The sequence below is a fragment of the Erinaceus europaeus genome, chromosome 10 (genome assembly GCF_950295315.1).
Source record: "Erinaceus europaeus chromosome 10, mEriEur2.1, whole genome shotgun sequence".
Lineage (NCBI taxonomy): Eukaryota > Metazoa > Chordata > Mammalia > Eulipotyphla > Erinaceidae > Erinaceus > Erinaceus europaeus.
In genome coordinates, this window is record NC_080171.1 from 820,496 (window position 1) to 831,737 (window position 11,242).

Below are 11,242 nucleotides of genomic sequence, written 5' to 3' on the forward strand. Positions count from 1 at the left end.
TAAACAGTGAACTAGGGACGTGTATATGTGTGTGTGTATTTTGTTATTATTTATTATTTTACTCAAGTATGAGAGTGACTTCTTGCCTTATCTCTGCTGTCAAGCCTCGTTCTCTACTCTGACACCATCCTCATGGATATTTGTTGGTATGCATGAGACCCCTTCTGTTTCATTTGGTTTAAATCCCCCCTGCTTAACACTATTCTATTTACATAACCACTTCATTCTATTTACATAACCACTGTTAACAAGTTCCACCCTCCCTCCAGGGCATTTGTGGTTCAGTGATAGGATTCTCGCCTGCTCCACCCCCTCCTTGTCACACCCTGATCCCTTCTTTGTCACACCCTGATTTTCACCAGTCACTTTTCTCTCCACCCTCTCTATGTCACATCCTATTTCCACCCTACTTGGGAAGTATATATAAAGACAGCATTGTGAGTTTTAGAGTACTTTACCTTTAGTTTAGCTCAGCTCGGCTTAGATTGCACTGCGTCCTGCATGAATAAAGAGATACTGCCTACAGCTCAACCATGAGTCCCTGGTCGTCTGTCACCTGCCCGTGAAGCCAGCCTGGTGAAAACAACATAGCCCGGCGAAAACAACAGATATTTCTAGTTCATTTTCCTGTTTCTATTAAGCACAAGCAAAGATTGCTAGAGTCCCAGGCTCCTGGGAACGTAGCTGAAACAGACAGCCTAGCTTCTTTTCTCCCTGGGCTCCCTGCTCTCATGGGCCCTAGTCCTACCCTTTGGTTCCTGTTTATGAAGCATTTTGTCCTGTTTTTCATCTTCCCACCTTTCAGAGCCATCAGCTGCAAACTGGGGCAGCTTCTCTGGAAGACTGTGGAGAGGCATTAAGCAGATGCCAGTGGAATCACCTTATGACCCAGCTGTGCTGCTTTGGCATCCGCCCACAAGACATGCAGACACATATGCAAAGGAGCATATACATCCACATTCATGGCTACAGTAGTCAGAATAGCAAAAGGTTGAAGCAGCCTGAATCTGCATTGGCAGATGACTTGTTAAAGAAGTCTTGGACTCTATACTCCATAGAATTTAAAAAAAAGAAAAAAAAAAAAAAAGACGACATTGTGTCCTTTGGGACAAAGTGGTTGGACCTGGAGGTGATTATGCTCATCAGAGTAAGAAGGAGATGGGAGACAGCTACCGGATGGCTTCACTAATACGTAGGATCTATAGAACTGGAATTCATGACCCTGAAAGAGGAAAAGCAGGCTGGGGAGACAGCACAGTGGTTCTGCAAAAAGACTATCCTGCCTGAGGCTCTGAGGCCCCAGGTTCAAGCCCCAGCACCACCATCAGCCAGAGCTGAGCAGGGCTTTTGTAAAAACCAAACCAAAATAGCAGAAACAAAGTGTCTCTACAACTGTGTGAGAACTGTGGTGATGGCCACGGGAGGGTGAGGACGTGGGATCTGGCTGGTGAGTGTGGTGACGCTCTAACTTCTACTGTTAACCACAAAAGATAAAATAAAATATAAAAATATTTTTGAAATAATAAAACAATTTCTGTCATCTGTTGAAATGGTTCTTCTTTCACTTTGTCAAAGTGAATGAATTACATTACTTAGGTTTTGCAGAGGGAGGGGAGGGGACATGGAGTTCTGGGGGTGGGAATTGTGTGGAGCTGTACCCCTCTTATCCTATGGTTTTGTCAGTGTTTCCTTTTTATAAATAAGATTTAAAACAAAAAAGAATAGGAAAGCTATCAAGGGAGGAGACTGATACGGAGTTCTGGGGGTGGGAACTGTGTGGAGTCATTCCCCTCTTATCCTGCAGTCTTGTCAATATTTACATTTCATAAATAAACATTTTAAAAAATCCTTTTAAAATAAAAAAGTCAGATTTTACAGAAAGTGCTCTGTATATTAACCCTGCCACTTGGTATCTGGCAGCGTATGCTATTTCTAACGTGCTCTCTGTTTATTTTCACTTTGTTATGGTGACTAGGGCCACCTAGAATCAGTGGCATAGTTAGTGTGGACAGTGCGTCAGGCAGCTGAGTGAAGGCAGGCGTGACTGCCCACAGCTGCGGGCAGATGAAGCCCACCTGGAGAAAAGGGGAGTACCGCTCCTCGTCCCGGGTCAGCTTGCCGCTGGCTGCTCGGTCCAGCTGAGGAGGGGTCTTTCCTGAAGAGGGGCCTCTGCTGTGGAGCTGCCCATGCCACAGCCCAGCTCTGAGACCCTTGGGAAGCCACGCGTCTGGTTGGGTCAAACAGCCTGGGAGTCTGGGGGGCTGGGTGTGAGGTGAGGCGTGGTTGGCTAGGTGGTTGGTTTTCTGTGATAACTGCTACCTCCCACTCTTCTGAACTCTTCCTTCCTTCCTTCCTTCCTTTCTTTCTTTCTTTCTTTCTTTCTTTCTTTCTTTCTTAACATTTTTATTATTTATTTTTTATTTATTAGATGGAGACTGAGAGGAGTTGAGAAGGGAGGGGGAGATAGGGAGAAAGACAGAGAGATACTTGCAGCCCTGCTTCACCACTCATGACGCTTCCCCCTGCAAGTGGGGACCAGGGCCTTGAACCTGGGTCCTTGTGCACTGAAATGGGAGCAGTTAACCAGGTGCGCCTACTTAAATTTATTTGAACGAGAGAGAAAGACATAGCGGTAGACCAGAGCCCTGCTCAGCTCTGGCTGATGGTGGTGCTAGGGACCGGGCCTGGAACCTCAGAGTGTCAGGCATCAAGGTCTTTTTGCATAACCATTATGCTGTCTCCCCAGCCCAGAGTTTTGCTTCTCTCAGTCATCCATTGTCATCTTAAAGCCACTAGGGAAGTCTGATTTACAGTGTGGTGTAGTGACTGCAAGTCCCTTGGCGTGTGGCGGGCCACACAAAAGCCAGCGCGAGGCAAGGCAGAGCCCAGACAGAGCGGCCTGGCTTCCAGCCTCCTCACCTAGCTCCGAATTTCCTGGGGCCTTTTTGCAGACCAGCACGTGGCTCCAGCTTGCCACAGGGCAGTGTGGCTTCAGGATTCGCGTACAGTTGTCACTGCCGGCTTCCTGTAAGGAAACAGACCCAGAATTTCACTCATGCTGCCTGGGCCGTTTTTCTCCATCCTGAGCGTGATGTCTCAGATGTCAATGGGCCTGTTGCCCTTAAAACAAAATAGTCAAATTCAGCTGACACCGTCACTATTTTTATTAATGTCCATAAGCAAAAGTGAAATGTTATTTTCCTTTTTCTTTCTTTTTCTTTTGCATTATCTACGCCTCCAGTTATCTCAAATAAGTTTTCTTTGGGACGATTAACTTGTGAAAAGAAGACAAATTCAGAAATAAATGTGAGAGTATCATACCCCCCCCAGAGGATTTTATCAAGAGATGTTTGTAATTAAACAAAGCTACATTCATGGAATTTATAAAGAAATGTAAAAATATATTTGTAATAAGATATCCTCAGTATCTAACATCAAATGATCATTTGTCTTAAGGGTACTATAACATTCCTAGGGAACAGTTTTATTTATTGTAACAGTGTCTACTCGGGCGGGGCATACCAAATTTGTTTTTTAAAAGTCTGACTTTTCATCTTATTCATTTTATTATTTTCTAAATTTGTATTTTTATCATCTTTTATTTATTTATTGGATAAAGAGACATCCAGAAATCAAGAAGGAAGGGTGTGGCAGGGAGAGAGAGAGAGAGACATCTGCAGCCCTGCTTTACCACTCACAAAGCTTTTCCTCTGCAGGTGGGGACTAGGGGCTCGAACCTGGGTCCTTGTGCACTGTCATGTGTGACAACCACAACCAGGTGTACCACCACCAGATGTACCACCACCCAACCAGGTGTACCACCACCCAGCCCCTATTTTAGTATCTTTAAATAAAAATTTTAAGAAACTTTTAATGACAGAGAAATAAAGAGAAAATGAATGAACCTACCCTGAAGCTTCCCTTAACATCTACTTTATTTTCTTCATATTAGTGATTACTAGTAGTTTACAAGACCCTAAGATAGTGGGGCATAGTCCCCGCCACACCCGCCACTGCAGTTACGTGCCCTCCCCGCCCACCCTGCCTCTTCCCAAGGGTAACCACTATGGTTTTCACAAGGTCTCAGTGACAGCTTCACATTTCTCATGTGAGTCTGTGTGTTTCAGATCCTTTTATTGCACATACGAGTCAAACCACACAGTGGCTGTCTTTTAGAGAAGTGCAGGTTATTCTGTAACAACATCAACTGTAGCAACAAGAGTTCTTGAACACAAACAGCAAAGTGAAGGAGCTCAAGGCATTCTATATGATAAGGAAGGTGAGACAAACAAAAAAGTTGTAAAGATATTAAAGAGTAGTAGAAAATGATATCATGGGGAATCGTGCGGTGGCGCAGTGGGTTAAGCGCAAGTGGCGCAAATCACAAGGACCTGAGTAAGGATCCCCGGCTCCCCACCTTCAGGGGAGTCGCTTCACAAGCGGTGAAGCAGGTCTGCAGGTGTCTGTCTTTCTCTCCCCCCTCTGTCATCCCCTCCTCTCTCCATTTCTCCCTGTCCTATCCAACAACAATGACATTAATAACCACAGCAATGTTAAACAACAAGGGCAACAAAAGGGAAAATAAATAAATAAATAAATAAATATTTAAAAATAAAAAAAGAAAATGATATCATATAACAAGACATAGAAACAGGTATGCGTGTGAATGTTATACATAAAAGCTATACCTCTAACTTCTGTGTAAGTGTATCTATCACATGTAAACACTTCTAGGAGAGTCTTACACTGCTGTCTCACCAGATTTTGTTGGATATCACTCACTTTTATTAACTTCTGGAAGTAAAGAACAGAAAGTGTTGTTAAAATTTCGGTGGCTCTTGCCAGCCGGGCTGGCTTCACAGCGGGTAACAGAGACGCGGAGACAACGGCTGGGCAGGGAAGCTGTATTTCTTTATTCAGGAACAACGATTCACAAACTAAGACAAACTAATCACCAAACAGAACTCTGCTGTCTCTTTGCGGTGGCACAAGTACTCCCTCTTACTCTTGAACTCAGGAACCCTCCAACTCTGGAACTCTGAAACTCTCGTACTTGAGAGCCCTCTGAAACTCTGGCACACTGGAACTCTCTCTTACTCTGTAACCCTGAAACTCTCAAACTCAGGAACTCTGTCACTCTCGAACTCAGGAACCCTCTCCCGGGGTTCCTTTCGGGCGGGGCCAAGCGGGCCCGCGAAATTAGCAGGCCTGATCCAATTCTCTTGGCGGGGGGAGGGCTAGAACAAGCCAATGTAAAGCATACGACAAGAAAGGAAAATCAGAATTTCAGATAGCTACAAATCATGGCCAGCAGATTACTACCCACTCCGCCAACAGGTTGGCTTAAGTTTGTTTCAAGAGTTCAGTTTGTTGCAAATCTACTCTGATCTAAGAATTGTGTTGGGTACTGGGTGCACGCACAAAAGAAAAATGTATTCGTTACCCTCAAAACCATCACAATTGAATGAGAGAGGTTGACATTCCTAACTAGAATGTAACATGACATTTACAACAACAGACATTTATACAAATTACATTTGTGCACTGTGTAACTCTTTGAGATTGCAGTGCATCTCAAATTGAGATCGCAATTGCATCTAGTCAGATGGAAAGATGAAACAAAACAATATGAGTTTTCCAAAATGACTTTAAGCTTGCATTTGTCATGCCATTGTGACAACTATCTCTGTGTTATGTGACAATTACGCTGACCATCTTAATGGCTGTAGTCACACTAAGTGGATGGACTAATATCTTCCTATTCATTTCCTTGTTTGGATATCTGCATGACTGTTCATGAATGTGAATAAATATAGAGCAACCAAATCCATTAAGGATTCTACTCTAGTGTAGTAAAGCTTATTAGAGAAGAATATTAGAATTGGAATCACTGGCTAAATATTATACTCCTTTAATAATTTCACACTGTGCAATCTAGTTATATTCTACAATACAGTAAAACTTAGTTTTCACTGAAGAGAGAGGGAAGCTGATTTTAACAGACAGCTGCTAGAAATTAACTTCTTGCTGGTTTTCCTTTAATAATATAATTGGTGAAAACTTGCATCATATTAAGCACTTCCCTACCACCAAAGTTAAAATGTACAGTTGTTAGAAACACTGATCATAGTACAATACTTTCTCCTTTTGCTAAACCTCTGATCATGCATTTCTATTTCTTCTTTCTAGTATTATAAAATATTTGAAAAAAAAGAGAAAATATTTGATGGCTCAAAACTTCATCTAGGTAAAGAGTTTTGTGGAAGATGAGTGATTATTAAGTCCCTAAATTAGATAATTACAGTCTCTATCCTCAGTAATTTTTTTTATTTATAAAAAGGAAACATTGACAAATCCATAGGATAAGAGGGGTACAACTCCACACAGTTCCCACCACCAGAACTCTGTATCCCACCCCCTCCCCTGACAGCTTTCCTATTCTCTATCCCTCTGGGAGTATGGACCCAAGGTCATTGTGGGGAGCAGAAGGTGGAAGGTCTGGCTTCTGTAATTGCTTCCCCGCTGAACATGGGTGTTGACAGGTGGATCCATACTCCCAGCCTGTTCTTTCTCTTTTCCTAGTGGGGAAGGGCTCTGGGGAAGCGGAGCTCCAGGACACATTGGTGGGGTTGTCTGTCCAGGAAAGTCTGGTCGGCATCATGCTAGCATCTGGAGCCTGGTGGCTGAAAAGAGAGTTAACATACAAAGCCAAACAAATTGTTGATCAATCATGAACTTAAAGGCTGGAATAGTGCAAATGAAGAGTTGGGGTGGGGGTCCTCAGTTCTGCAGATAGCTAGTAGCATATTTTAGTTATATTCCAAAGGGCCCATGGCTATATTAGTTTTTATTTTTTTTTCCCTGAGCCTGAAATCTGATATGCATGTGAATCCAAGTTATTGTCTGGGGAGATGATGTCATAACTGGACAAAAAACCAGAAAGCTGGATCAGGGAAGATATTAGCTCCCTAATATGGGAAAGGTGTATGAATATTGTTGACTGTAAACCCCATCGATTTGATGTGATCTGGGGCCCATATTCAGCTTAAGTCTATGTGACCTCTGCATCCCTGTAGATCTGAGCTCATATTCTGTGGTCATGAGTAGGAACCTTCCAAGCTGCCCCAATATCAGGACCCATCTTCCTCAGGTGTAGCATAGAGTATGTTGTCCAGCCTTCTTTCGGAAGATGGAACTTTCTCTACCATTGTTGACCCAAGTTGAGGACAAGGTCCTATGAGGAGCCCACAAAGGGATCTATTGTGTTGTTCCTGATAGAGATGACCGGTAACAATGGAGGGAGGGATTTATTCGAGGTCTAGGCCCATCATGTCTGTGTGGGAATCTCAGGACTCCCCGACTAGGGCCCCAGCTGATGGGGTGGCCTGATAGTGACTAAAGAGTCATTAAAGTATGCCAGTGACTTGCCCTTATTCAGCTTTTGCAGTCCTTGCTTTGCTAAGGTTAGCTTTGGAGTGAGTGAGAGAACTGTAATATGAAGTAGGTGAGGAGGGTGTCTACACTATTTTATTAGGAACTTTATACTGACTGCGGACTATTGTGTACTTTTGCTTTCAGGTATATATTTTGCCCTAGTTTATGGATATGTGTGAACATATGCTCTGTCTCAGGGGACCTGGTCTATATCTAAGTTTTGGGACTTTGTTAGGAAGTGAGCCACCTGGAATGGAATTAGAGAATCCTCAGTATTTTTTAAAGATGTATTCTTATTAATTTAAGATAAATGATTGAATATGTTCTCTCTCTCATCAGGGTAATCACTGGGACTCAGTGACTATATGATTACACATCTACAAGTGGCCATTTTCCATCTCCCTTTCCTCCTCTTCCCTTTCTTTTTAATTTTTTTATTTGTTATGAGTAGTTTGTTACAAGATTATAAGATTACAGTGTACAGTCCCACACCATCCCCACCACCAAAGGCCCACCTTCCCACCTTCCCACCTCCCAAATATAACCACCAAAGTTATAAGTCTTCCAAACAGTTTTCTTGTGTCTGTTCTGTTTGGATTTACTTTTGACAAGTTCATGTAAACCAGATGTCTGGATATGAGTGAAACAATCTGGCAGTTGTCTCTCATCTCCCTCACTAAGCGTCATCAGCTCCAGGTCCATCCATTTTCCCCAAAGGACACGATATCATCTTTTTTATTGCAGAGTAGTATTCCATGGACTTTATATCCCATAATGTCTTTATCTAGCCCTCTGATGATGGGCATCTAGGCTGCTTCCACTCTCTGGCTGTTGTGAATAACATAGCTGTGAACACAGGGTGCATGTGTCCCTCCTGATTAGTGTTTGAGTGTCCACTGATACATGCCTGAGAATGGTCTTGCTGGGTCACAAGGTAATTTCATTGTTGTTTGTTTGAGGGCTGTCCATTTTTTGTTTGTTTTTGCGACAGAGAAGATGGGTGGGGGTGTAGAGAAGACGGAACACCTGTACCTCTGCTCTGCCGCTCATGAAGCTTCCCTCCCCAGGATTCTTTTCGTAAAATGAATAAAAACAAAAATCCTGTACATTTCAATATTAATTCATGCAGATTTCTTTGACTGCCCAGCATCCAACTCAACACTATAATTTTTAAATTACTTTTTTTTTTTTTTGTCTTCATGGTTATCACTGGGGCTCAGTGCAAGAGAAAACTATAACTTAGTGAAGTTCAGTGATGTTCCCTAACTCACACAGTGAATAATGTCTAAAGTCAGAGTTAGAACTAGTTTTCTGAATCTGACTCGGCAGATACAGACTCTGAGACCAACTAATATGAAAGACAGACTTAGCCAAACAGAGCAGCTGCAGCCCCTTCAGAGCAAAAAAATGAGGAGAAAGTTCCCTGCAGAGAGTGAAGTCAGATCTTGGCAAATGAAATGGTGTCAGAAACCCCCACGTCCTCTGTGATGGGCGTGCTCTTTCCGAAGAGAGCCAGGGGCGGAAAGATAGCCTGAAAATGTAGGGGTGTGGTACCCAGAGAAAGAGCAACGCCCACTGGCCTCCACTGCCCAGCTGCAGGGCCAGTTCTTGCTGGCTGTGTTCCCAGTGACACTGTAAGCACCGTCTCAGTCACGCTGGTCAGTCAGCTCCACGCATGTTTCCTCCTGGAGCGTAGAAACACTCTCTTCCCCTTTGAGTCCTGACCAAGCCCGACCCGGCTAAGCCTCCAAGGTGAGGTCAGATGAGATCAGGCGTGTTCAGGGTGGTGTGGCCAGAGATTAGGAACAGTCCAGATGTGCGGCTGGTATCTATTGCAAATCCCACATCTGGTATTACTGCAAATCTCAAAGCTCACAATCACTAGCTCCTCCTGCTTTTATTTTTATTTTTGTTTATTGATTCATGAGAGAGATAGGCGGAGAGAGGAAAAGAGAACCAGAGAATTGCTCTGGTATATGTAATGCTAGCAATGGACCTCTGGACCCAAGCTTCAGAGTCCAGTGCTCTGCCCACTGTCCCACCCAGACTGAGACTTCTCCGTAGAGTTGAGGCAGCGGCTCTCCCAGGAGGCCTTCATCCTAGAGCATTTCTGATTGAGAGGGACACTGGGGGGGGGGGGTCAGCTTGTTCCTTGCATGCCCTCAAGATCTGAAATACTTGTTGGGCCACCAGTTGGACCTGGGCTCTGCCTACAACAACAGAACCATTTTCCAATTATGTAATAGAAGACTGTGTCGTGTCCTTTGGGACTAAAGGTCGGACCTGGAGGTGATTATACTTCGTGAAGCAAAGAAGGAAGTGAAGGAAAGCTACCAGTCATTCCACTCATACGTGGAATATAGAGTGAAAACATATGGACTTGAAAAGCAATGTACAGACAGCCTATCTCCAACAGCTTGGGGAACAATGGTGGTTATCGCTGGGGCTGACGGCACAGAAATCTGGTGGTGAGGGTGGTGGGGAACTATGCCACTCTAGCTCTGTAAGTCACTATTAGATCACTAACAAAATAAAGAAAAGACCAGGGAGCTGAGCGGGTTAAGTGCATGTGGCACAAAGCGCAAGGACCAGCATAAAGATCCAAGTTTGAGCCCCTGGCTCCCCACCGGCAGGAGAGTCACTTCACAGGCAGTGAAGCAGGTCTGCAGGTGTCTGTCTTTCTCTCCCCGTCTCTGTCTTCCCCTCCTCTCTCCATTTCTCTCTGTCCTGTCCAACAATGACAATAACAACTACAACAATAAAACAACAAAGGTAACAAAATGGGGACAATGGCCTCCGGGAGTAGTGTGTTTTTGTTTCCTCTCCTTCCTTTTCAAAATTTTATGTTTTTATGAAAAAGAGAGAGAGGGTGTGAGGGAGAGCTACAGGGAGAGAGACGGGGAGAGGGGGAGAGAGAGGAGGAAAGAGAGGGAGAGGGAGGAGGGAGGGCAGGGTCTGGCACTCTCCTGGGCAGGGCCCAGCAGTGGCTCTGGCAGGCTCATGCCAGGCACAAAGTCTGTTTACATTGAGACAGCCAGCAGCAAGCCAGAGACACCACTGTGAGTTCACCTGGTTCAGGGGTTGCTTCTTTATGAAACCTGCATTCTTTTATGCAGGAAGCCAAAACACACCCCTGCAAGTCTCAGTAGTGGTCTTATACATTGTTCTATATTTTGCCAACAGAATAATTGTTAATAGGAGGTTAAAAAAGGTGAGAGGCAAGGGGAGAAATCAGCCCACTGCTCTGCCCTCCCTGCTGTGGGTGAGGGGCCAAGCTGAAAACTCTGAGGCTGAGACAGAGACTGAGGCTGAGACAGAGACTGAGGCTGAGGCTGAGACAGAGACTGAGGCTGAGACAGAGACTGAGGCTGAGGCTGAGGCTGAGGCTGTGAGGCTGAGACAGAGACTGAAGCAGAGGCAGAGACAGAGGCAGAGACAGAGGCAGAGGCAGAGACAGAGACAGAGGCAGAGACAGAGGCAGAGGCAGAGACAGAGGCAGAGACAGAGACAGGCAGAGGCAGAGACAGAGGCAGAGGCAGAGACAGAGGCAGAGACAGAGACAGAGGCAGAGGCAGAGACAGAGACAGAGACAGGCAGAGGCAGAGATAGAGGCAGAGACAGAGACAGGCAGAGACAGAGGCAGAGGCAGAGACAGAGACAGAGGCAGAGGCAGAGACAGAGACAGAGGCAGAGGCAGAGGCAGAGGCAGAGACAGAGACAGGCAGAGGCAGAGATAGAGGCAGACAGAGACAGGCAGAGACAGAGACAGAGGCAGAGGCAGAGGCAGAGGCAGAGACAGAGGCAGAGG